The 14966-nt window shown below is 31.8% G+C and overlaps 2 pseudogenes across 1 annotated transcript; one reads left to right on the plus strand and one right to left on the minus strand.

Moving 5' to 3' along the window:
* The first annotated feature begins 489 nt into the window (after positions 1 to 489).
* Positions 490 to 3000, plus strand: LOC145954136 (receptor-like protein kinase FERONIA pseudogene; annotated as a pseudogene).
* Positions 3001 to 9169: 6169 nt separating this feature from the next.
* LOC145954137 (PI-PLC X domain-containing protein At5g67130-like) lies at positions 9170 to 12363 on the minus strand (annotated as a pseudogene). The gene is made up of 8 exons (XR_014431301.1): positions 11951 to 12363; positions 11738 to 11860; positions 11014 to 11156; positions 10805 to 10903; positions 10375 to 10678; positions 9732 to 9956; positions 9544 to 9630; positions 9170 to 9451 (listed from the first exon to the last, which is right to left on the minus strand). The product of XR_014431301.1 is annotated as a PI-PLC X domain-containing protein At5g67130-like (transcript).
* Positions 12364 to 14966: the final 2603 nt, after the last annotated feature.

Below are 14966 nucleotides of genomic sequence, written 5' to 3' on the forward strand. Positions count from 1 at the left end.
GTCACTTTCCACGGTTGCTTTGATGTCCTCTCCCTCTCTGCCACGCTCCTCCTCCACGAATCGCCGGCAATCGCGGTCTCCGCGCCTTCGCCGTCCCGCTCGCCGGCCCGCTGAGAGGGAAAAAACACGAAGCAAACATTTCGAAAAAAAGAAGAAGGAAGAAACACGAAGCAAACACTCCGAAAAAAAATTAAAAAACCTGAATTTCATTTTAATTGACGTGGATATGTAAATTTTAAATAATTATAAAATTATAAATGATTTAAATTTACATGTAAATGACATATCATCAACACGTCATCGACAGTACCGGTGCCATCCTTCTTTTAGCGAGGGTACGGTAGAAATTCTCTCATTATTATTGAGCCGTGTTTTGCCACTTCCCTTGTTTCACCGTCATTCTCTGAAACTTCCTCTCGCGCTTCCTAGCAAGTAGCAACTACTATGATCATAATAAAAACTCTTCACAACTTCACCGGCATATTGTCTCCCACCGTTAACCATGAGGTTCAACAGTATCACTGTCACCTCCTTCGCACTCACCATGACCATTCTCTTCCTCTCCACACACCTTCAAGCATACAAACCAGTGGACCGCTTCACCATCAGCTGCGGGACCACCATTGAATCTTTCGACGGTGAAAGGACATGGGCGGCTGGGGATACAAATTCAAATCTCTTCTTATCCCATCAAGACGGCACCGTTTCAGCGAATGCAACAACACAATCCCCTTCCAGCAATCAAGTCCCCTACACCACAGCACGCTTGTCCCGTTCCCAATTCAATTACTCCTTCCCCGTCTCTCCAGGCCCCAAATTCCTTCGTCTCTTCTTTTACCCTGCTTCCTACCCTTACTTTCCCCGCACCGACGCATCCTTCACCGTTCATTCCAACCAATTCACCCTCCTCAACGCTTTTAATGCCTCCCTAAACGCCGATGCAGAAAAGACAAAAACCGTCTTCAAAGAATACATCATCAACGTGGACGGTGATAGGCTCAACCTCAGCTTCACTCCGTCACAACCAAACTCCTACGCTTTCATCAACGGAATCGAAGTACTTTCCATGCCGGGCGATCTGTATTACACGTCAGCAAATGACACAGGCTTCAAGCTGGTGGGGAGTGACACGCCCTTCGGCGTTAGAACCAACACTGCGCTTCAGACAGAGTATAGAATCAAAGTCGGAGGGCAAGGAATTTCGCCACGAAACGACACCGGTTTGTTCAGGAACTGGGCTGGTCATGATGAAGATTACCTAATCAAAGGAAAAGCTCCACAGAGTAATGGTCAACCGGGTGATTTGGATAGCAAGATGAACATAACCGTGAATCCTGATTACGTGGCGCCCAAAAAACTGTACAGAACGGTGCGTGACATGGACACAAACGCCACTCGCAACAAAACACTCAAGTTGACATGAGTGTTCCCCGTTGATTCTGGTTTCACTTACATGCTCAGGCTCCACTTTTGCGATCCTTCCACTTTTACATAGGTAGTGAGTTGGCTGAGGACCAAGCTGGTGTCATGGGATGGAGCCAGAAACAGAACGGTCTCGCGGTGCAAAAGAATTACGCTGTCTTGATTCCCAAGAATGACACTCAGAGAAAGGTTAATCTCTTCCTCCAAATGCAGCCCTATGCGAGTAGTAGCAACGCATGCTTGAACGGTGTGGAGATATTCAAAATAAGCGAGGCCGGGTCTAACAACCTAGCCGGACCTAAGCCGGAACCACTTCAGACTCCACAGAGCAGCGAAAGCGAAAGGACGATAATTGGCATCGTCATGGGGGTGGTATTCGACGTTGTTTTGACCTCCTCTGTCGTGTTCTTCCGACGCAAGAGAACCACTAATACGAAGAGCAAGGACTACAAATCCAAGTCAACCACCACGCAGAACTACTCCCTACCGTCCGATCTCTGTCGCCGCTTCTCCCTCATGGACATCAAATACGCCACCAACAATTTCGACGAGGTCCTGATCATCGGCGTCGGGGGATTCGGCCACGTGTACAAAGGCCACATCGACGGCGGTCTCACTCCGGTGGCCATCAAGCGCTTGAAACCGGATTCGCAGCAGGGGGCACAAGAGTTCATGAACGAAATCGAGAAGCTCTCGCAGCTCCGCCACCTCCATCTCGTCTCCCTCATCGGCTCTGCAACGATAGCAATGAGATGATACTAATCTACGATTTCATGGCACGTGGCAACCTCCGCGAGCATCTCTACAACACCATAACCCCCCTCTCTCGTGGAAGCAACGCTTGAAGATTTGCATTGGCGCCTCGCGTGGGCTGCATTATCTCCACAGAGGCGCGAAGCACATGATTATCCACCGCGATGTGAAAACCAGCAACATCTTGTTGGATGATAAATGGGTTGCCAAGGTTTCCGACTTCGGACTTTCCAGAATTGGGCCCATGGGCATGTCCAAGGCCCATGTGAGCACCGCCGTGAAGGGCAGCTTCGGATATTTGGACCCAGAGTATTATAAACGGTACCGTTTGACGGAAAAGTCTGACGTGTATTCCTTTGGAGTTGTGTTGTTTGAGATATTGTGCGCTAGGCCACCTCTGATCCGCAACGCCCAGATGGAACAGGTGTCACTTGCTAATTGGGCCAGGAGCTGTTACCAAAGCGGGATTATGTCCCAGATTGTGGACCCCACGTTGAAGGGGAGCATCGCGCCGGAATGCTTTAAGAAGTTTTGTGAGACTGGAGTGAGTTGTTTGTTAGAGGATGGGACGAAGAGGCCGTCGATGAACGACGTCGTTTGGATGCTTGAGTTTGCGCTGCAGTTGCAAGAGTGTGCGGAAGAACGTGAAAATGCTCGTTTTGTCACTGAAGAAGATAATGAAAGAGAGGAAGTTAAGGACTACGCATGTTGTGGTAGTACTGCGGTGAATGTGAGCACAAGTAGCGCTAGCTGAGAGCATAGCTATGGAGGGACGGATTTACTTGCTTCGTTGAGACTTGAGGTACCTCCCATGACAAATTGTAGTATAAATGGATAAAGAATTTTACAAATCCAAAGAAATTTTAAATTTTTTAGTATTTGAATTATTTGAATTTTTATTTTTTATAATATTTTGTTTAGATAAGTTAATTTAAAATTTTTTAAATTTTAAGTTATTAAGTTGGATATAATAATTTGATTCCATCATAATAAAGTTAATTTTAAAAATATATTTATATATTAAAAGTTTTAAATTAAATTTTATAAAAATAAATATTAGTTAATTTTTAAATATTTAGTAATTTTAAAAATTAATATTAAATAATATTTAGTAAATTTAAAAATATTTTTTTGAATATTAAATAATTAAAAATATAAAGAGATAAGATATAAGATAAAATATATAAGTGAAATAAAAAGAAAAAAATATGAGGAATTTCAAATTCTTACTTTTTTGGAAAAATTTGAAATTTTACTATTTCAAGGAATTCAATAAATACTTAAATTTTAATTTTTTTTTATAAATTCTCTATCCAAACAAGGTATTTCACTTCAAAGAATTTGAAATTCTTCAAATACATGAATTACTCCATTTAAATTCTCCATCTAAACACACTATTAGGGACGACATTTATATTTAAGAGTTGATCTCGATTTATTTATTCTATTTAATAATTTAAATCAATAACTTATTTTTATATTAAATTTTAATGATATAATTATTAAATTAAAAAATTTTAATAGATAAATTAAATTTATAAAGTTTTAAAAATTTTAAAAAATTATATATTATTTTGATGTAAAGTAATGTATAAAATAATTTTATTTTATAATTATTCATCAATTTAAATTAATAAAATAAAATATTAAATATTTTTAAATTTTAAAAATTTATAAATTTAATTTATGTATTAAGATTTTTTAATTTAACAACTAAAATTTAATATATATAGGGTTTAGGGTTTATACTAACTAATATTTTAGTCTGTATAATGTACAGATAAACTATTTCTTGTATATTTTAACATTCCAAGATTTTTGCTAATAAATTCATAATAGTTTTATAATAACTATTTGGGTTGTTTAATTGAGGGCTTTTTAATTGAATAAAATATGTTTTCTTCATTGATTAATTATATATTTTTAAATATTTTAAGGGAAGGAAAATGCAACCATGGTTTAACAATTTTACTGGAAAGTTAAATGTGAGTTAAGAGTTAAGAAAGGGTTATGTCAGTTTTTAGTTTCATGTTTCTCATTTTCTCTCTTTGTATTTTTGTGCGCTAAAAAACTAGAAGAACCAAAGACTGTTAGAGATCATCCTAGAAATTCGCATCCTACATCTAGTATTTGTTGAGGTAAAAAGGGAGTGAGTAATCTTACTATAGGATGTGGGATATCTATGGGTAGAGAAATTGACCCTCAATTTCTTGTCTATTCTTGTCTTCTTGAGGGAGAATTCCCAACTCTGAATTGTGTTATGAATTTGTGTTTTATAATCTTCTTATGTTCGTTATATGTGATGTTTGAATTATATATGTAGTTAATTTTTTGTAATTTGAATTGTTTGGGAATTTGTTAGTACTTGTAATTCTTGTTAGAAGTCCTTGATTTATAAAGTAAAGTGAAGATTAATGTTAATCGAATGAATAGTTAAAATTGATGTTTGATTAGAGCAATTGATGGTATAATGGAGTAGTATTGGGCCTTTTGTGAATTTTACCAATAAGTTTGGAGTTTTGGGGTTTGAATTTTGTAACGTGCAATTATCACACATTTTGCAAGTTTTTCACGAATTAGTGTTGTGCCAAGGGCATATTTATGGTGTCAAGCATGATAATTCATTATGTTCCCTAGTCCTTTTGCATCAAGCGTCAAATGGACCTTGTCAAGTACTATTTGACGTTATTCATATGTAATTTCATATCGAGCGAGACCTCAATCATGTTGTGAGCAGGTGTTCTAGAGTAGGTTTTGTCCTCTCTACACTAGGTGCAAAAAATGTCACACAGTGCATGATAATTTCATAATTAGGTTTTCTGATCTTATATGAATTATACCTTTGGATGCTAGCTTTTCAGTGCCATTGGAATCATCAAAAAATGAGGTTTACAACTCAAATTATGATCAAACCAGTGAGAGAAAGTCAAGTTGTCAGATTGAGGCTGAAAAACTATAGTTTTGTAATTTTTAAAAATAGTATATGACATAATCAACCTTAGGTCAACATAAAAGTTGTGGATAATTGTCTTAGTTTTCTAACAAAAATTAAGATCAACTTGATTGCATGAATACAACTCTAGATATTGTGTTTGGACCAAACGAGGTCATAGAAGATTAGTTATGAAAATACAATTTGTGAATTATGATGTGAGTTGATTGTAAACAACTTGAGGTGTTTTAGTGATAATAATGCCTAAGGAATTAATCTATGATATCAATAACATTGCGAGATTAGTTAAATTATTAATTAAATGCTTAGTATAATGTTGATTTATTAGTAACAATGATATTGAGGTATTATCATATGATTAGGTGATTTCATAATTATTCTATCTTGAGGTGTTATTAGATGATGTTATGGACATTGTTGTGTTTGAACTGCAAAAATTTGACTCTTGTGGGATACAATGTATTGTGCTTCTGTGTGAACCATGTGATGATTACCTGATGTGAAGTTTAAGTTGAGACTTAGCAAGGTTAAAGTCTGGACATGTTGGCCTAGTAGTGATGTGAGTAATGTGTGTTATAATATGTATTTTTGATATTGTGATAATGTGACAACATGATAATTGCATTAGGTCTTGTGTGTGACATGCATCATATGCATAAGTGTTTTTATAGGTACGATGCGAAATACGTTTCTAGGAAAAGTCCACCTTGTGTAAAAGCTTGAGGATTCATAATCTTGGAGACAACTAGATTTGGGAGCCCTAATTTTATTTGTTTGTGTGCATGGAATGAAACTTGCATAACATTATTGTCTTAACGCACCCTGATATATCTCCTTCTAATGTAGAGTGCAATGTACATTGATGTGATTTTGCTGACATCATATGCATATGTACATTGAACTTTATGTCCATTGCATCATGTATGTTAAAACTATGTTGTGATTTTGTGACTAAATATGCTATGTTATATTTGAATTGTTAAACCTTATTTTATGTGTTTGGCTATTTAGATATGTTTAATTTCGAGAGCCAGGGTGAGATTCTTTTAACTGCCATTTTCTTGGTTATGTTCTAGTGCATCTTGTTGTAGGTGAGGATCATCATGAGGTTGACAATGTTAGAGACAAGACTTAGACCTTGTGATAAATTTTGTCCTCTAATAGAATATGACATCGAAGTGGTAATTAGGATTTGAATTTTTGCCATTTATTCATGTTTAGAACATGATGTTAGTTTTCATTGATGTTATTTTATTAGATACTTATGTTAGCATATTATTTTAGTTCTAGCTCGTTATGTGATATCTCTCTTGAGTACTATTGTTTTGTTCAGTAAACCTTCTCTTTTGAAAATCTTGTTCCTTTTTTTTTTCTTCCAAGTTATATGCTTATATTAATATGTGAGTTCAAGGATGTCATATATATATAATTAAAATTTATAATAATTATATATTTAAATAAATATTATGTTTGAATATATAAATTATATTTAAAATTTGTATAAATAGATATTTTTAAATATTTAAATATATAAATTTAATTCATAAATAATTATGATAAATAATTTATATTTAAACATATAAATTTATATTTTAGATTTAAGATAAGTAACTTATATTATAGCATAATATTATTTTCATTTATTGATGATTTTTTTTTAAATATTAAAATTTAAGTTAAATAATTATGATAAATAAAAACTAAATCAAATAAGAAGTTATAAAAAATTCTTAAAAACCCTCTTGTTGAAGAAAAATCCATAAAAAATACTCTCGTACAAGATAAAGATTCGTACTTAATATATAGGTATTAATTATATATATAAATAAGTGTTATGTTTGAATATATAAATTATATTTAAAATTTGTATAAATAATATTTTTAAACATATAAATTATATTTTACATTTATGATAAATAATTTGTATTATCATGCAATATTATTTTTACTTATTAATAATTTATTTTAAAAATATTAAAATTTAATTTATAAATAATTATGATAAATAAAAACTGAATTGGATAAGAAGTTAAAAAAAATTCTTAAAATCCATCTCGTCGAAGGAAAAATCATAAAGAGACTCTCGTATAAGATAAAAATTTATTTTTAATATATAGGAGTTGATTAGTTTTTCTGTACAATTTTATACTAATAATTAGGTAATACTTTTAAAGTAAATAGGTGTATTTTTAGTTTAATTCATTTTGAAAAGGTTAACACATATATATTAAATACAAATTGTTATCTTGCATGAAGATGTTTGTAGATTTTTTTTTTAACAGTATCCTTGTACAAGAGACTCTTCATTTTATATCTAAGGATAAAATTGCTACGAGAACCATGTCATTGAAAAATGACCTTAAGAAGGCATATGATAGAGTGAGTTGGGATTTCCTTCAAGCTACCTTACATAAATTTGATTTTCCTACTCATATCATCCAACAAATCATGTAAAGAGTTGAGAATTTTGCATTGTCAATGCTTTGGAATGGAGGCATGTTGCAACCCTTTCAACCTTCTTGGGGTCTTAAGTAAGGGGATCCTCTCTCCTCGTATCCTTTCATGCTCTACATGGAGAGACTTGCTCTTCCCATCCATGAGCTAAATAGAGAAGGGCCTTGGGAAGCTATTTAAATATCACGAGGAGACCCACCTTTGTCTCATTTGTTATTTGTAGATGATATTTTCTTATTTTGTCATGCATTAGGTTTGAAGGTAAATTGTGGCAAATGGAGCCCACCATATTATCCCTTTGTCAAGTTGAATGTTGATGGAAGTTGGCTAAATAATTCTTGAGTGATGAGGATGGTGAAGTGGTAAGGGTTGTTGTTGGTAGATGGAAAGGGGGATTTGCAAACTCATTGGAAGGAGGAAATCCCTTATGTACATAAGTTCTTGCTTTGGATGCACGATTGCATTTATGTTGGGAGGAGGGATTTAAATTTCTTCTTTATGAGTCAGATTCTATAATTGTCATCTCTACCATTCATGATTACTCACAATACGATTGTTCACGACATAAGCATGCACTTATTATCAATATTAGAGAGTTATTGACTCATGATTGACAAGTGTATCGTGAAAGTATTCTTAAAGAGAATAATGTTGCTACTCAAGGGTTAATCGAATGGAGAGTCAAATTTAGTTTGACATTTGTTAAATAGAGAAGTCCTCCAAATTTCATTTTGCATGATGGTTTAAATTTCATATAGCTTTCTTTGTTTATTTCTATTCATCAATATATCAAACAAAAAAAAAATTAACTTCTTATATAATTCAGTTTTTATTTATCATATTTTTATGAATTATTATTAATATATAAAATAAATTATCAATCAATAAATAAATTATGCTATAATATAACTTATTTATCATAAATCTAAAATATAATTTATGTGTTTAAAAATATTTATTATACAAATTTTAAATATAATTTATACATTTGAACATGATATTTATTTATATATAGAATTTATTATAAATTTTAATTATATATAATAAATATGCTTATATATTACACATGCTAAAATTAATACTAGTTATCAATATATAAAAATAATTTTATATTATAATATAAATTATTTATCATAATAAATCTTAAATATAATTTATATTATTATTTTATTTATTTTTTAAATTTAATTTGATCTTACTATTTTTCAAAGTTGAATTTACTCTTTTGATTTTAAAAAAAAATTCAATATTATTCTTGTGTCAAACACTAACAACATTAATTAATTCAAATAAAATCAAAATGTTTGTCATCAGCCTTACGATTTCGTTTATGGAACATTTTTATAGCCAACAACTTTGCTTATTATTTTTTACTAGCAAAGCATGGTTCAATAATTTTTCCTCGTAATGACATTATTATTATTATTATTATTATTATTATTATTATTATTATTATTATTATTATTATTATTATTATTATTATTATTATTATTATTATTTATTATTACATAGTTTCTTATATTATGATTTTGTTATCTATCAATTATCAGACTTTGGTAAGCGGTGCTTTTCTTGTTTGTGTCGACATTTTCCAATCTCCCAAAAAGAAGTATCTTTACATTGAAACAGTGATAGTTTCCTACAATTTTTTCTTACACGTTTAAGCCTATTCCAGTAACTATAACCAACGCATTTGTAGTTGTGAACCAAACACATTCTTGTAACACTGTGGCAGCATATAATATGTGATTATATCGGAACCAGGAAACGTGGGATAAAGGAAAGCCATTACAGTTAAAAGGACTAAACATTTCCATAAGCTTGTTGCTATGCTTTCTTTGCTGAGCAAGCTTGTGAAGTAGATCCAGCCTGAAAGTGGCACAATCAAAATTAAATTATTGGGCAGTTATATACTAATTTTGTGTTTGTGGTGTATAAAGCAAGAGTCAAAATTTCATTACCACACATGCATGGACATCATTACAACCGCACATGAGCTCCCCATTGAGAGTATCCACGGCTTGAAATGACCCTCTTCCTTCATTCCTCTGCACAATGATCCCCAAATTAGGATGTATTGAGCCCAGTGTTTTAAGCTTTGGCAACAAAAGTTAGAAGGAAAAAAGGAAAAAATGTGTACAAGTCCTACCTTGTAATAGTCAACAGCAACATAATTAGCCCACCTATTGCCAGCAACATTGTGACAAGTTTGTAGCATGCCAATGAGACCTCCAGAATTATCTACACATGTTATTGCCTTAAGTGGAACAGAGCGAAAATAGTTTACCAACACTTAGGACTTGCTCTTGTCATCAAGAGGAGAAGATTCTGATCTATGTGGACAGTTTCACTGCTTCCATTCCTCTATCCCCATCTGCAAAATTCAAGATCACCAAATTGAAAATTAACAAAGGAAGGAAGTATAATGTATACCATAACTCACACTCTACCTTTACTGGTGTATCTCTCATTTAGGGTCTATTTGGGTAAATCTCGAAACACTTTTAGAAGAAAAAAATATGAATTAAAAACGAAACAAGCTTCTCCATAAACTAAAATTAGTTTATGAATAATCTTTCTCTTATTAGTTTTTTCAAAATCTCATTTTTTAACTTACATATAAGCTAGATTTAATTTATGAAAAAACTTATTTCGATTTTTCTTCCTATTTTTTTTCTCCTAAAGTGCTTCTAGGTAAGTTTATTGAAACAAACCCTTTAATTTAACCCTTGTGTATTAGACTATTACACAATAAAAAATAGAAGGGCTTTAATGGTTGGTGTTTTCTTTACACTGATTTTCAACCATGTAATTCCACTGGTATGCAACGCCTTCACTTTGTTCCTTAGACCTGACTGAAGTGAACACCAGCAATCTTTGATTTTTAGCAACCATATCACTTACTAGAGGCCAATCTCCTCCTTTTTTGGGCATTCTACTCACAGGAAACCAAAACTTCATCAAGCCCGCGTCTGTGAAGACTTTTGCCAATCCTTTTGGTGTTTTAACATAATCTTCCAATATGAGTGTCACAATTTCTGTTGGGTTGGCTGACAGAAAAGCTGCAATTTCCTTCAGTGTATCTATAGCTGGTTCCTACTTGTTGATTACAAAGTTAGGGATTTTGTGTAGAGGAACTAGTTGGTCACTAGTGTGCTTGCAAAGAAACAAGTTAGGAAAGCATAGGCCGAAAAGAAACAGAACTGGGAAGATTTTACATACAAAAGCTGTGAAGTCATAGCAGTGGCCTCGAAATGAATGGCATAACCACACTTCTCCATCAAAATCGTATGTATCTAACATTATTCCTCGAACTCCATTCTACAAATGAAACATTGATGGAAGAAAATAGTGACCTTAAACATGCTTGTAAGATACAGAACATCAGAAAAATAAGCAGAAACTAAGCTTAGTAATAATGAATGACATACTTTTAGCTGCTGGATTAGACTGTCTTCTTGGTTAGTGATGGTTGCTCGAGGCACTCCTGTGTGAGATGGTTCTCCATCAATGGCAAAAGCATTGTGCGTTGTCAAAAATGCATATTTAATTTGTTGAATGGTAGAGAGTTATTCTAACCAGCAAAAAACACAACCAATTAACAACAGATTAAGATGGAATACCCCTAAGTTTCCTTTTTTCCCCCCTTTTTCCTCTCTCAAAGAGTATGAATACATTACACTATAACTTATTTTTCTCTTTTGGTATCCAAAACTTCAAAAGTTTTTCATAATTTTCCCCAAAGAGGCAGTAACGCTCAGATCATGTAAATGATGGAAATATTTTCAGAAAAAACTTATTGTATCAAGTATTTTTAATGTTGTTCAGCAATTAGAATTTGAATTTTACTTTGGTAATTTATGTTGACATATAATGCAATCATATATTATGCTTATCAAAGTAGAATTCTAATTTTGTTTGGAGAATCATACCAACTTCAAATATTATAATGTACCAAAGTTTTTCCAATAGTTTCTGGCCTACACCCACCAGAACTAGAACCAACCTAAGTGTTGTTCAACTACTCCAAATTTTGTCACTTGATGGCATGTTAAAAGTTTAACATTTAGGAATTGGGTGGGTTGTCATTTATGCGTGAGTTGTGACAAATTCTTGTGAAAATAGGCAAATAATAAAGAGAAATGGGTATCTTACTATGAGCTTGAATTGATCTGTGATGGAAGATCTCACACACCTAGAGCCTGAAAACCCAAGTGGGCAAGAGAAACAATAAAGTCCGGCTCCACAATCACCATTAGACGAGCATTCATCATCAAGCTGATAAAAGATTCGAAAAAATATGAGTCTTAAAAACGGAAAAGTTAAAGGCATGATTGAAAGCAGAGGTGGTAGGTAAGGTATACAAACCTTGCAGTTTCCATTAGAGCAAGCAGCATCAACACAATAGCACAATGGAAGAATAATAACCAAAAGCAAGCACAGTAGTGAACTCATTTGTGCAATGATTAATCTGAATTAGTGGGGTGCCTAAAAAAGAAGTGAATAACAGGAGAAAAAGGAAAGAAAATCACCAAAAGGGATCCAGTTTATCTTAAAAATACATTGATGGGAATTCTGTCTTGTCCGGGGAAAGTTTAAGGGAACATGTGGGTGTCTCAATTCTCATGTACAGAGGCCAGTTTTAACTTTAAACACACGAGTATGCCACTGCAGCCGAAAGGGGAAGTGGTTATGTAATAATACGTTGCATTTATTGTTGGAAACGAAAGTTCAAAATAATGGTTGTACTTGACTAACGAGAGTTGTGAAAGGTTTCCAACTTTTTCGTAGTTATCGGCGAACGCAGTGCTACATATAAAGAAGAGCACATTTGGTAGAAGTACTATTTCGGAATCCCCTTTATTAATATGGGGGACATAAAATATACGACATTCTCCTCTAGGCTGGTGGTTAGACACATTTATATACTTGCGCGTTGGTTTTGCAATATAAGATTATGGTTTATCAACCATTGTCGTTGCTGGTGTAATTAATTTAATACATAATTATATTATGAGAGAAGAACATAAAATATAAATTTGTCTGTATGTGTATGTCCAGAACAGAAATGAAAAGATGATTTTTTTTTTTATTTATTTCAAATTAACTTGCATATAAAATTTTCCTGTATATGTCAAAAACAAAATTAATTCAATCAAAAGCTTGTTATATATTCGTTTGAGTTCTATCTTTTAATGATGCAACTATCATTCATATCCATCCATTTTAAAAGCGGCGCATATTATTTGGAATTCGTCGTCTTCCTGCAGAAAAGAAAATCAACAATCATAACAAAAAAATGGATTCGAATAATAAATCTTGAATGGCATATTCTTTGAACTTCGAATCTGTCATAATTACCAAATCTTTCTATACGTGTTACATGAGTTTCTTTTATGATTAAATAAAACTTAAAAATAAAAACAAGTATCATTAATTATTCTTAGTTTAATAATACATTATTTCATCTTTAAGTTTTTTAAAAATTCTTTATGAAATCTTTAAATTAAAATAATTATAATTAAATCCTTTATCTTTAATATTTTTGTGTTTTAGTTTTTATGACTAAAAATACTATTTTCGTCCTTCATTATAAGGTTATTTTAAACTAAATTATATTCTTTAAGAAAATTAGTTATAATTTAGTTAAAAATATTAAATTTGTAAATAATTTAAACAACTTTTTTAAAATTATCCTCAACATATCTTAAACTAATGTTTTCTCTTTCTATTAATCATTTCTTACCTAACTAATTAATGTTTGAAAGAAAGAAAAATTTACGTAACTATTTATCTTCTTCAATTCTAATACGAGAGAGTTTTCATTCAATTAATTTTAAGCATTTATTATCTTTTACTTAAAAGAATTGTTAATTAAATAAAGATATTTCATAAAAGATATAATTAATGTATCTCACAATTAGAAAGGGACATTCAAAAAAGTGAAAATAGTCTTATTTATAAAGATAGAGATAATAGTGATTAATTTTCATCATGAACCTTAAATACACATAAGGTGAATATTTCTCTCCTAACATAATTTATTTCATATACAAATCTAAGCTTGGAACTATAAGTAACTTGGTTAAGAAACATAAACACACTATCACTTGTGTCAACCAATATTAATAGTATCATTATCATTTGAAAATAATAAAATTATGTATTTTTTTATCTATAAAAATCAAACTATATCATGGAGATTACAATAATTCATCCACATTATTGAACGAAACTCCTTTAGTAATAAAATTTTGATTTAAAGTTTAATAGTAAATATTTTTATTATCAATAATGCATATTCTATTTTATAAGATATAAATAAATTTAAAACATGATTTTTAAATTAAAAATACAAAAAAATAATTAAATAATGAATTAAATGCCCCATCTTTAGATTTATTAATTTGACATGATGTATGAAAAATAAAACTTAAAGGAAATGTCCTTAATTTAATATAGGATGTGAAAATTTGAAATTCATTTCAAAGTTAAATTGAGATAAACTATTCTTAAGTAACAGTATTTGTGTCGACAAAATATAAATGTGTGACACTTTTACTACCCCAACACATATATAATATAATTTAATTAATAAGAATAAACTTTCAAAGGGTTCGTAAAAGGGTTCACATAAAACTTCAAATATGTTCTTTCTTCAATATAAGAGAATGACTGAAAAATAAAACTTGAAAGGTAAAATTTAAGAGTTTACAATTTTAAAATCATTTATTACAATACCAAATCCATATAAATATTCTGTCCTAGAAATCCTCTGCCCCGATGTCACACTATCAGAGCATTCCCATAATTTAACTGTCGGTATTCTAGATGCCACTCGTAGCCGGATCTTCTTCACCTAAAATATCCACAATTTATACGGTGAGAAAAGAAAATATCTATATGCAAAGTACATACAAACACATCACAATATAATCTCATAATTCATTATTTAATAATATATATATATATATATATATATATATATATATATATATATATATATATATCAATCATTCATCATCTTCACATCTCAATTCACATTTAACATATCTCATTTCACATACATATCTCAATCCATCATAATCCACACCAATTATACAATTTACAACATCATTTCCATATTCATAATTCATGTCAATCTTACAATTAACAATATCATTTCCACATCCATAATTCACACCAATTTTACATTTAACACTATGCCAAGACCTCGCCACATCTGACACAAGTGATACGGGTTAATTGCCTCCCACACCAAACCAGGGTCACGCCCTCCCTGTAGCATCACTTACCCAGGGGCTGTGCCATCCCTAGTCATTAAGGAGTACGCTCGTCCCTGAAGCATCACCTACCTAGGGTTCGTATCATCCCTGATCATCCA

Source organism: Cajanus cajan, chromosome 2 (assembly GCF_000230855.2).
Source record: "Cajanus cajan strain Asha chromosome 2, NIPB_CcT2T_4, whole genome shotgun sequence".
NCBI lineage: Eukaryota > Viridiplantae > Streptophyta > Magnoliopsida > Fabales > Fabaceae > Cajanus > Cajanus cajan.